The following is a 13045-nucleotide window of genomic DNA, read 5'->3' on the forward strand; positions in this document are numbered from 1 at the left end:
AGCACTTGTTAATAATGAGCACAATTTCTGTTAATTAGCTGACCACAAGTAAACAACTCTTCAGTGTAAAACTTAAAGATCTTGATGTGCACACTGATTTGGTTCACGAAATCAGTTAAATAATTTGCTGTTAATTACTTTATGAAACAGACAAAGGTTACAGCCGCGCACAAGTAATTTTTTTTAAGGATTTCAAACATTTTCTGTATCAACTTATCAAAATCAAAAGTATATTTTTACAGTCCAATTATTGTCTTGCTCTTTAAAGATTCTTCCCTTTAAAAAAATGAATATAAAGCCAGTTGCACCGAATATAAAATCAGCCCCTTGATCACACTGTTGTTATAGGGCAGCCTTAACACAAGAACTGTGACCATTTGCTGCATTATTTTTGACAGAAAAGTTTAAAATAATCTGTAGCAATAACATCAGTGAGATTTATCTGTTTAAGGAATTATGATTTATTATTTATATTTAGCAAGTGGAAAAAAATTTTAAAAAGAGTGCAACAGTTTTCTAATACACCAATCCTATTTGTGGAATGTTATGGAGAACTGTCACTATTGAGGGTTGAGACAACAATCTTCAAGATGTCACACAAGCTGCCCTCCTTAAGATACCATGTGTGTGGCTGTGCAAGAGCACTTATGAAGGCAATGCACAACAATGCAAATTTAGAGGAATCATTGTCCAGCAAGCAACTTAATTGGATGAATACAGTATCACTATCAAGGAATCAGTCACAAAGATGATTTGAACAGATCTCATGTAAAGCAAATTAACAATCATCTGGCTGGATACTAATTCTCAATGTTTCAAATTCTCTTTAAACCAAGTCCCACACTCTTCATTTAGAGTCAATTGTGCATGAGAAATGTCCTTAGAAACTCGCATCAGCTGCATTATAAACATTCCTACTGTTAGTTCAGTCATTACTTGCGATAAATTAACTTTCAATCTTTTGCTAAGATGCTTTGAATATTGTTTTAATCTATCATTGCACTCCTATTATTTAACCTTGTTAAAATTCCTGTCGATTTGCATTTATTTTACATACATTTCATTCAATTATTATGCTGACATTCAGCTGCATCTTCAAAACAAAACCAGAGGTTCATTATCTTGCTCACTTTCCCTTGATCATGGTTAAGTTTTTTTTTAATGCACTTTGGAGTATTTTTAGAAAATCAGAGCATTTTTAAAAAATGTTATGCTATTGCTGTTCGCCAAACAGTTTTACCCTTCTCCCCACAGATATGCAGTTGACAGAATGAGATGGGGACCAGTTAGTAGGCTTTTACTAATGTCGTACTCTAATCAGGCACCAGGGAGCACACTGGCTGATTTTAACAAGGGACAGAAATTATGGTGCTATAACCAACTATAGTGACTATGAGCTAGTGAAAGAAAGGTGGCCTGGGTTGGGGGAGGGAGATTCATTTGAATCTCCCTTTCCTGATCATTTGTCACTGACCTGTGTTTGGAAGTGTCCACATATGCATGGGGAGAATTAGTCGCAAGACTGGCACAACTCTGCCTCCCTTGGATCAAATTGTCCATCAAAATATACCATTAAGGCTCAAACCATGCAGCATATCTATCCAGGTAAGACTAGCAGGGTGCCTGTGGAACCATATCTCAATGTAAATCATGATTTTCAAGTGCAAATGAGAGAAAATTAAAAAGGGAAAAATCTAGAGGAAGTTGCTGAGAAAATTCCACATCACTGCTGCTTAGCGCTGGGAGTTAGTTGACTGTTCCAGAATCACAGAGGCAAACCTGCATCTCACCAATTCACAACCTAATCTACTGTAATTCCAAGGTTTTTCAGCATCATCTTCTATTTGTACTGGGGGTGGGGAGAGACGATGAAGCTGGTACGATAACATTATGCCAATTTCTTTGTGCCAAACTTTGTCAACATTACTAAATGGAGAAAAATTAATTGGATTTTGAGCAACCTAAAAAATACTTCAAGGGTAAGTATTCATTTTAGTCAAAGACATGTATTACAATGAATCACTTTAATGTGCAGAAACGGGTTAAAGAAAATCTAGTGCATAGCATAACAAAAAAGCTTGTGTAGGGTAGCTTTTGAATACTGTCTGCGTAAGCCAAATGATGGGAATAAATAATGCTTTCATTAAATTTAGTGTCAGGGACTTGCTTAACTGTAATTATTTATTTACAACATTTAAAAGGGAATTACCTCCCCTAACCCTCTCCACCATGAAAACTGCAGCTCTGAAACCTTGAATGAACAAAGATTTTAAAAATAGCTTTAATACCACCGTTTTGTACTGGCCTTGAGAAAAATGCTTGTGTAGTCAACCCCCTATACACACACAATAAGGGCTTTCAGAAAATAGCGCTACAAGAGCACCCAGAGTAGTGGGTAGGTCACTGTTGGGGGTCAGAGCCACTGAAAAAGTGAGATACCCCTTTGGTATTCATGAGCTAACTGACCAAGATTTATATACAGATCAGCAGGATTGGCATTTTTCTGTGGGTCTGGATTGACAAAGCCCCAAACATGTATAAATTACATTATCCAGAACAATTGAAAAGGTGTCAAAAAGACAGTGGTGTTTTGTTTACATTCAATGTTTTTTTTATATTTTACATGGGAAATACGATGCTTTGATTTAGCACCAGTTGTAAAGTTACAGAAACCTGCAAAGTCCAACCAATATAAACAGTAACCTTAACCAATTAGAAACAAGCAGACTACGGTTACATATCTTCAGAGAGAGTGCAGGGCTACACACAAAATATCACAGAAGCCAGCAGGAATGCCCAGCAAGACCACTGAAGGAAAGGAGGGCTGCATGTGGGACACGCACACACACAAAAACCACAGACAATGCAGCCCATGTCTTTCCCTGACCTCTGTGTCATTTAGAATTCAGAGAATCTTCTAAATGAGGGCAGGAGAAAACTAACAGAAGCTTGTCTGAATTCTTCCACAGCAGAGTATAAGCAGGTGTGAAGGAATTGTGGAAGAACAAAGGAAAGGAACATCACAGTGATTAGACCCAGTTGGAAACCATAGCACCACAAGTTAAGAAGACACGAAAACCTTTGACAGATTTAGCCACACCATTATCTAGTTCACAGATGGACCACCCAGAGAATCTGTGAGCAATTAGTGAAATAAAAACAATACAGGGCTGGACTGGGCGGTTAGGATGCAAATCTTACATGATGTCCATGAAAGCATTTTGATAGTGAAGCAAGTCTGTACGGAAGCATGTAGATGAAAAAGGATTTTAAGTGAACATGTAAACATAGCAACTAAAACACGTGCCCAGCTAGAATAAGACATTCCCTCACAGATATGTACACAAAGGGCCAAATTTTGCATCTGTGCAATGCATACCTCTTAAATAAAAAAAGGGTTTTCAAGTATTTTGGTACTAATTACATCCCCCATCCCCACTTCATAGCAAAGCAAACGTCAGTATAAGGAAGATTCTACAGAGGTGGGCAGGTGGTGTGGTTTCTCGAACTTCACACCTGTTGCTCATTTTGGACATGAACCAGTTTCTCCTGAAGTGCATAAAAGAGGTTCTGGTGGACAGATAATGGCTGTTGCAGATTGCAGTCAGGTTTTTTTAAAATTATGCTGCTTAGACCTTTTCAATGTTTCCTGTCCTCACCAGAAGATGTCAAATTTGTTTATTTCCTTAATTTGTTCATGAAAGAACAACAATATGGTATTGCAGGTTAAATATATCTATTCCTCTTGTATGTGATTACCAAATGTGTTAGGTGTGGGCTAATGTGCACTCTGTATGTTTACAAAACAAATTGTTCTGCACACTGGGGTGTTGGCAGCTTATTGTGAGTGTGATATTATTCATGCCCTTATGCACAGGGAAAATCAGATCCATGAAGAACCCTTTGCTTTGAAGTAATTAAACAATGTGCTGAAAACACAATGGCAGCTTAATAAAAGGAAGAGTTTATCATGAATTCCTTTTTCTGTATACTGACACGAGACAGAAGCATTAGCACGTCAAAATATATAAAATGGTGGTGATAACAGAAACAAAGACAATGTTTCACAATGATAGTTTGCACTAGAAATAGCTACTTTTAAGTTCTATGCAAATCTGTTTATGATTTATATAGAATCATTGTTTTTACAAAGAACTTCTGCAGGGCAGTAAATAAAACTTAAAGCAAACTTCCGGTTCCAAAGAACATACAATTAACACAACAGGCTCTCAATAACTAGTTGCAGAGGCACATTTGTTTTCTTATTTCATTTGTGGAGTTTAAAAAGCTTCAAAGTGAAGCCTTTATACTTAACAACTTCAGATGATGTTGTCAGGAGGCTATACTCCACCAGCCGCAATTTAGGAAATCACAAATTCTTGGACTTACTCCCCTCTCTCCATAAAATATATTAACAGAAAACTCCTGCTTAATAACTGGCCAAAAAACATATTTCTTAACAGACTTACCTCAGAGTTCTCTTTTGCTAGCTTAAATTTTTGAACACAAAAGAAATTCTCTAAAAAGAGATATAAACTTTAACTTGAATAAAATACAATTCCATAACCTTTCTTTAGGCTTTTGTCAGTTTCTCTGAAGGCACCTCTTTTAAAGTTGATCTGAAAGGGTCTGACTAACATAGCTAAACAGGCAGTTATAGCATGTTTGGTTTCAATGCATACGTTCTGTCTGATTGAAAATACACACGTGTGTGTTGTATAGTGCATTTTTTAAGATTGCGGATGCTATGGAGACATGGAAAAAAATCCGATGGAAGATCAAGCTGATAGTTTCAAGGCATCCAAGAGACCATTTCACTGCTCACTTGTGTATATAGTGTTGTGCTAGTGAAGGAATTGCTGGAAATTCATCGACATTCTTGATGCTGATTGGAAACTCAGCACATGGAGGATGAAATGTTCATTAAAGTTGTTAGGTGAGTGGCGTGGAGGGCAATATGCAGGTGGTGATATTCCCATGTTTCTGCTGCCCTTGTTCTTCAAAATGGTAATGGTTGTGTGGTTGTGGGTTTGGGAGGTGCCGCTTAAGCAGCCCTGCTGAGTCTCTGTAATGCATCTTGTAGTTGGTACACACAGCTGTGTCGATGGCAGAGGGAGCGAATGTTGTGGAAGGAGTGCAAATCAAACAGGCTGCTTTATCCTGGATGGTGTCAAGTTTTGAGTGTTGGAACTGCACTCATCCAGGCAAGTGGACAGTATTCCATCACACTACCGACTTATGCCTTGCTGATAGTGGGCAGGGTTTGGAAAATCAGGAGGTCAGTCACTCACCACAGGATTCCTAGCTTCTAAGCTGTTCTTGTAGTCACAGTATTTAATGGTGCATCCAATTCAGTTTCTGGTTAACACTCCCAGGGTTGATAATAGGGGAATCAGCGATGGTAATGCTATTAAATGTCAAGGGACAATAGTTAAATTCACTCTTGTTGGGAATGGTCATTAGCTAGCACTTGCATGGTGCAAATGTTACTTGCCACTTGTCAATCCAAGTCTGGATATTGTCCAGTTCATTCTGCACTTGGACCTGGACTGCTTCAATATCTGAGGAGTCCTGAATGGTGAACATTGAGCAATCTTCAAAAAACATCCCACTTCTGACCTTATGATATAAAGAAAGTCATTGATAAAGCAGGTCAAGATGGTTTGGCCTTGGACAATACCATGAGGAACGCCTTCTGTGATGTCCTGGAACTGGGATGATAGACCTCCCACAACCATCTTCTTTTCGTGCTAGGTATGATTGCAACCAGCGGAGGGTTTTCATCCAGAATCCCACTGACTCTAGTTTTGATAAGGTCCATTGATGGCATATTTTGTGGTCTTAATGTCAAGGGCAGTCATTCTCACCTTATGAATTCAGCTCTTTTGTTTGTGTTTGAACCAAAGCTATAATGAGGTCAGGAGCTGAGGGGCCCTGATGGAACTCAAATTGAGCAGGTTATCGCTTATCTGCTGCTTGATAGTGCTTATCACTTCACTGATATTGAAGAGTAAACTGTTGTGGGTTGGATTTGTCTTGCTTTTTGTGTACAGGACATACTCAGGCAATTTTCTATATTGCCGGGTAGAAGACAGTTTTTTTTAAACTGTACTGGAACAGCTTGACCAGGGGTGCAGCAAATTCTGGGGTACCAGTCTTCAATAGTATTGCCGAAATACTGTCAGGGCAAAATAAAATTAATTCCCCCAATGAGACAAGGAGTTGCATATAAGAACATAAGAACATAAGAAATAGGAGCAGGAGTAGGCCATCTAGCCCTTCGAGCCTGCCCCGCCATTCAATAAGATCATGGCTGATCTGTTGTGGCTCAGTTCCACTTTCCCGCCCTCTCCCCATAACCCTTAATCCCCTCTCTTATCAAGAACCCATCAACCCGCTTCTTAAAAATATTTAGCGAGGCAGCCTCCACCACTTCAACGGGCAGAGAATTCCAGAGATTCACCACCCTTTGAGTGAAGAAGTTCCTCCTCAACTCCGTTCTAAACCGCCTCCCCTTTATCTTGAGGCTGTGCCCCCTAGTCCTACTGTTTTCGAGAAGACTTCTTTTTAGTGCTGCGCATGACATCAAGATCAAAAGTGATGCAAACATCTCCACGGTAAAGAATAAATCTTCACATCTGTGAAATCAGCTGTTCTAGTATGAAACCATTTTTCCCTTTTTGTGGATACAGCCTGCCTGCTGAATGTCCTCAGCATTATAGGATTTATTCCAATTACAATATTCATTGGAACACAAAAACATCCTACAATAATTAAACAATCAAACTCAACTGCAACTTTTAATCCTGAAAGAAATACAGATTGGTTTCATATTGTTGATTTTTTTTAGCAGTGCACTGTCCCCCAAGGTCAACTGAATGAGGAAAATGGAGTCCAAATTGCTAATAGATGGTAAGTTTCTGCAGCTTCCATGGCAACTGGATGCCCTCAAAAATCTCAACACACATTTGAAATTACCACAAATAAAAGCAAACATAATGTGGATGCTGGAATTCTGAAATTAAAAACAGAACGTGCTGGAAATACTCAGGTCTGGCAGCATCTGTGAAGAGAAAAACAGAGTTAACACTTTAAGTCTAATGGGGGAGGGGAGGATGAACAAAAGGGAGGGTTTGGGGTAGGGTAGAAAGCAGAGGAGATTAAATGACAAAGACGTCATTGAACAAAAGGCATAGGAGTGGTACATTTAAAGTCACTGGGAAGACCAGTGTTTACTAACACTGCCAGTCTGCAATTGCTCCTGCATTTCATCCCTCCTAAGGTTTGGATGTTAAACGGAGCAGCTTACACAAAAGGAACAGAGAGAACACACGTAATTAGTAATCATAGCATTTATGAAAGACAGAGCAGATTATTGCAATACTGGATGAAACAGTAAAGCTCTGAAACAGAAGCCCTGTAGATCAAAAACAAACACAGAAGTTCCAACAATGTATTCAAAATATGAACATGTAATGAACACCCTCTCTTAAAACCTCTGATATTGCATGGTCCGAAAACATAACCTTCTCAGCAGCATAATGTGTTTATCTGGATTGCCTCTCACCAAAGGAGAATTGAGGTTGAAATCTATTTGAATTCAGTTTGAAGGGATCTCAGAGAGATCAACGAACTGCAGGTGGTTCAAGTATTCTTTGTTTTGACGATATAACATGGCTGTATAACATTACTGAATATATATGGAATAACCAGGCTACACAGAACACATTCTACTATCCGACCTTAGTGCTTCTATCTGCACCTTTTTTCAGTTGCTAATACTACCATTAACGCTCCCTGTGACTTGTTTTCCATGACATCTTTGTCAAATCTCTCCTGAGCTTCCACCTATCCAGCATGGTGGCATAGTGGTTAGCATTGCTGCCTCACAGCACCAGGCTTTTGGGTTCAATTCCCAGTTTGGGTCACTGTCTGTGCGGAGTCTACACGCTCTCCCCGTATCTGTGTGGGTTTCTTCCGGGTCCTCCAGTTTCCTCCCACAGTCCAAAATACATGCTGGTTAGGTGCATTGGCCTTGTTAACATTCTCCTTCAGTGTACCCGAACAGGCACCAGAGTGTGGCGACTAGGGGATTTTCACAGTAACTTCATTGTAGTGTTAATGTAAGCCTACTTGTGACGCTGATAAATAAGCTTAAACTATCCCTGATCTATTTTGCTCTACTGGTGTCCACCTCCTCAAACAGTGTAAGAACCAGGACATGTTTCCCTCTTTTTAGCTCAGAAAGACTCAAAATGCTAACTCTGTTTCTCTTTCCACGTGTGCTGCCAGAACTGTTGAATTTTATTAGAATTTCCTGATTTTATAACTGTACTTTTCTAATTGTAAGGCATTTTTTGTGACCAATGAAGAGAGTGAACTGCCTTGGGATTAAGATCTGCCTTAACTGTCACACTTGAGTTTGCCAAGATCCATCAAAACCAAGGTGAATCATGGTAAGTATACCCTGTATATTTAAGCTAATGGGCTAAGATGGAACTTCATTCAGGTAAAATAAAGTGCTCTGTTGTGGCTTCTGCAATGTACATTGCAGCTGATATCTTGTTGAACAACAATGTCTTGCCTTTTGCAACCTAAAAAAGATTTCAACTGTCAAAAGGATATAATTATATGGGAGCAAAATATACATCGGAAAAAAAGTGTTTTGGTTGCATCAGCTGTTGCAGTGGAATTCTCTGGAAATTGCCTCTAGACTCAGACTATTTTAGGTCCACCAGTCTTTTGTCACAGCTGGTGAAGTCACATGATGTACTTTGCATTTATGCAAAAGATGCTTAAGAATTTCACCTAAATTGATGAGACATTTGAGACCATGTAACAATTTAGTCACCAAGAAGGAAAAAGCAAACACATTCAAATACCTGGATTAGAAGCCAGCTAAATATAAAAGATACCAATGATAACAGTGGACTGAATTTTATAATCACATACGTGGAAATCAGATGGGTGGACCTGAAAATTAGTGTAGATTACCATATTGACATGCCTGCCTCCTACAATTTTACAAGTAGTGGGGGAGGCTTTAGGTGGGTCAGCCCCACAATCCACAGAGGCCTTTATGTAGGCTACTAAAACTCAGTTAAGGGTCTCATCTTGTTGCCACTCTGACTTAACAGGTTTAATCCCGTGGGCTGCTGATCAGCTAACGGATGAGAGAAGTTTCTTGCCGGGCCCCTTGTGCTAGTGGCTGCTCCCAATGGTTTGCCTTCCACATCCACCTTCCCTTGTATTAATAATCATTACAACCAGAAGACAAAGCATATTTTGAATTGTGTTGCTATTATGCTTGTTCAAGCATCACATGCGACGATCGTGTCAGTTTCTCTTTGCTCCTGATTGTTCAGGTTATGGTGCCTGACTAGTGCATCAGCTGGTCAACAACTTTCTCTGGATAGCAAAGTTGCTCTCACAGAAAATTGGTGGGCCAAATGATCTCCTTCTGAGCTGTAAACATTGAATGATTCTACAATTTGTACCATAGTAAAAAAAATTGAGGCTTCTGAAATTGCTTCGTTCAAGATGTAGGGGTGGTTTGAACTCTCCCTCCACAAACTTTGGACAGCCAGGTCATTTTGCCACTGTGTGGGCTGGGCCTCCTTAGCATTGGATTGCCAAGCTGAATGTGGATATGGGACACCTCAAGACAACGGACAACCTTTAGGTGGAGGAAAGTAGGTCCAAACCATTTTCTGCCTGACCAATCAGCATAAATAGGGACTTATCTCCAGGATATTCCTCAGCCGGCCATGCCAATAGCTGCTACTAGTTAGAAGGGCACAATACACATTGTTCACTGCAGTCCAAAAGTGGCAATTCAGGTTCTACGTATGTCATAGGATTTTGATTACCATTTGAACTGCCCACCGCCCGACTTAGGAGATTGCTTTGGCTATCTAGTAGTAGCCATGGGAAATAGCGACAACGGAGTAGGTCATTATTTCTGAGGTGTTGTCCCTTTGCACTGGTAGGAGGGCTGAAAATTCATCCACAGTAATTTATGATCTTACCACTGTACACCTAATGAAAATTAAGCTCAACTTCCAACAAATAAATGGACAAATGAATGACATAGTTTTTCAACTCAAAACTGAACGGAAATTTTAGCGAGAACTCTAAGCAAATCCTAAAGAAGCTGTTCAGCATGTCAAATATAACAGACAACAATTAAGATTACAATTAATTTAATCTGCAGGCTAAAATTGTAGCTAATCATATTTTAAAACAATTAAGATTTCAACTGCAAAAAATGAAAGCTCATCTGCTAAACTTTTCATATAGCTTGCATAAAAATAGGATACTAACAAGAGATCCCTAATGAGTTTAACATAAATAGCCCACAAAAGATTAAAATAGGCCCAGATGACTGGAACTGGATTTTGAATAGGCTTCAAACAATTCTTTATATATGTTTTAGAAATTAAACTTTAAAATACTTTCTAACAAAATAGCACTTAGAGGCTCAATTCAACACTACCAATGAATGAAAGAAAAATAAACCAGTATTTCAAGAGGTCCCTTCATAAAGTTCCCATTCATTGTGAGAAACTGTGAACTGGCTACTACTATTCAGTTACAAGGAGCAATTTGGAAAAGCTTAACCTTTAACCTCAATCAAAAACTCTCTGATATCTATGGGCAAGGTTTTGTCTGCTCTAGTGTCTAATCACCTTTAATTCTGCCCAGAGGGACATTAATTACAATCAAAGGTAATAAATCCTGACTCACTTTAAACTTGTCAACAGTATACCAGAAAATCAAATACTTTAATTTAGCACACATTGAGTTTTACATTTTTACATCCAAAAATATTCAAACTTTGCCACAGAATAGCAGTGCTTAGCTTCTATGCAAATACATTTTACTGGACAATTAAACATTTGCAGCATGTAGTATTAATCAATAATCGGTGGGTTACAACATAAAATCACGTTCCTGCCTTCACTCTCCCAAGCAATAGTAATACAATGTGTAGCATTTTAATAATAACCATATTAAATCTCTCAAGGAGTTACTGCTGAAGTTGGAACTTATAACTGCAATCAGACCAACATCATTTCCTATCAAATCTTATCTAAGGCTTCTACAACTTTTCAATCCTTTATAATCCTCGTACATAGTATACACCTGTAACAACCTGTTAAGACTATTGGCATTCAATTACTGGGTTAGTGATTATTCCCATGGTGACAGGGTTAAATCATGTTAAGCAATCAATTTAATGACAGCCAGTCAAAAAAAAACCCCTGATAGAACTCAATTAAATTACAACTGTACGATCAGTGTTCCTTTACACTTTTTCAAGAAGGTTGCAGTCAAACTTTATTTGGCTTTTATTAAGGACTCTATTACAAACACAAATCAACTCACGAGTAATAAATAGAAAACTATTCCATAACTAAACTTGTTCAATTGCAGTGCAATTGGAAACATCACAAATTGACTAACACAAGAATTTTTTTTTGGAAACCATACTTTTATCTGATTTTATGTAATTGCTGGCACTTGTATCTTTCAACATTATGGAACTGAGACAATTAAAAGAAACAAACGCACAACCACAATGTGTAATGCAATACAACATTTATCAGACTTCGAGAGTAGCTCCACATAACCTGCTGGTGCAATTTTATTCAACGCCGGCATCTCCACATCGCAATTTTATGAAGCCAGTCATACTTGTCTACCAAACATGGTATCACTGACACTGATCCTTCTGTCAAAATACCCTGGTACTTATGGCAGAATTATTAAGTATTTTAGCAAAGAGATATCTTTGAGTTTTAAAGCAAGGCTTGCCTTTTTAAGTACAGGAATGAGATAGAGAATCTGGTGAACTGGTGCAGCAACAGTAATCTCTCCCTCAATGTTAACAAAATGAAGGAGATAGTTGACACCTTAGTGATTATTTACCAAGCTTCGCTGGATTCCAGGGAAGCGCCGGAAGATTGGAAAATGTCTAATGTTACACCGCTGTTTAAAAAAGGTAGCAGGCAAAAGGCAGGGAATTATAGGCCAGTTAGTTTAACGTCTGTTGTTGGAAAAATGCTGGAATCTGTCATCAAAGAAGAAATAGCGAGGTACCTAGAGAAGAATTGTTTGATAGAGCAGACGCAGCACGAATTTGTTGAGGGGAAGTCGTGTTTGACAAATTTATTGGAATTCTATGAGGATGTGACTAGTGTGGTAGACAGAGGGGAACTGGTGGATGTGGTGTTTCTCAATTTTCAGAAGGCGTTTGATAAGGTGCCACACAAAAGGTTGCTTCAGAAGGTTAGGGGGCATGGAGTTGGGGGTAAGGTGTTAGCGTGGATAGAGGATTGACTGTCTAATAGGAGGCAGAGAGTTGGTATCAATGGGTGCTATTCTGATTGGCGGTTGGTAACTAGTGGAGTGCCGCAGGGATCGGTGCTGGGGCCTCAGCTATTTACCATTTATATAGATGATCTGGAGGAGGGGGCTGAGTGTAGGGTGTCGAAATTTGCTGATGACACCGAGATTGGTGGAATGGCAAATTGCGCAGAGAGTGTGGAGAGTCTGCAGAAGGATCTAGATAGGCTGGGCGAATGGGCGAGGACCTGGCAGATGGAGTACAATGTTAGCAAGCGTGAGGTTATCCACTTTGGCAGGAATAATAGTAGGAGGGATTACTATTTAAAGGGTGAAAAGCTGCAGCATGCTACGGTGCAGAGGGACCTGGGGGTCCTTGTGCATGAGTCGCAAAAACCCAGTCTGCAGGTGCAGGAGGTGATCAAGAAGGTGAATGGGATGCTAGCCTTTATAGCGAGGGGGATAGAATATAAAAGCAGGGAGGTCTTGCTGCAACCGTACAGGGCACTGGTGAGGCCGCAGCTGGAGTAGTGTGTGTAGTTTTGGTCGCTGCACTTGCGCAAGGATATTTTAGCCTTGGAGGGAGTGCAGAGGAGGTTCACTAGGCTGATACCGGAGATGAGGGGGTTGGACTATGAAGAGAGACTAAATAGACTGGGTCTGTACTCGTTGGAGTTTAGAAGGATGAGGGGGAATC

General features: G+C 39.4%; 1 protein-coding gene across 3 annotated transcripts in view; it reads right to left on the reverse strand.

The window, feature by feature from the left end:
- Positions 1-13045, reverse strand: part of atp8a2 (ATPase phospholipid transporting 8A2) — a 443947-nt gene that overhangs the window by 15336 nt on the left and 415566 nt on the right. The window lies entirely within an intron of this gene.

The sequence above is a fragment of the Carcharhinus amblyrhynchos genome, chromosome 10, assembly GCF_965287045.1.
Source record: "Carcharhinus amblyrhynchos chromosome 10, sCarAmb.v2.hapA, whole genome shotgun sequence".
In the NCBI taxonomy this organism is placed as follows: Eukaryota; Metazoa; Chordata; class Chondrichthyes; order Carcharhiniformes; family Carcharhinidae; genus Carcharhinus; species Carcharhinus amblyrhynchos.